Consider the following 552-nt stretch of genomic DNA (forward strand, 5'->3'; position numbering starts at 1 on the left):
AGAGTGTCAACCACATTGATTCCTTGTGGAGGCTTTGAGGGCAGAACTATTCCATGCCTCTCTCCCAGTTTCCAATGGTTGTCAGCATTCCCTGACGTTCCTTTGCTGCTTGTAGATGTTGTCTGTCTTCCCCATGTGCATATCTGCCCTTTTACAAGACACCTTTCAGAAAGGATTAGGACTAGAACCCATCCTACTCCAGTAAGAGTTATAATATCTGCAAAGAATAACCCTATTTCCGCAAACAAGGTTACATTCGGCAGTGCAGGAGTTAGGAACTTCAACATACTTTTGGGCGGATACAATTCATTGTATTACAGGGAGTATAAGAGGATAATTGGGGAGCCTCTTTTGGAACATTTAGCCTCCACTGTCCCACATGAATCCCAGCCTTTGACCAATCCCTGTGCTTCCCAGCTACCCCTACTCATGCCTGGTGTTGTCAAGTCCCCGGGCCATGGATGATTTTGTTAGCTTTTCCTGAACTTTTCATTTCTATGCTTTAAAATCCCTTTGAGAATTTTAAGGGTGTTGACTACCGGGAATTTTGAA

Source organism: Elephas maximus, chromosome 21 (genome assembly GCF_024166365.1).
Source record: "Elephas maximus indicus isolate mEleMax1 chromosome 21, mEleMax1 primary haplotype, whole genome shotgun sequence".
Taxonomy (NCBI): Eukaryota; Metazoa; Chordata; class Mammalia; order Proboscidea; family Elephantidae; genus Elephas; species Elephas maximus.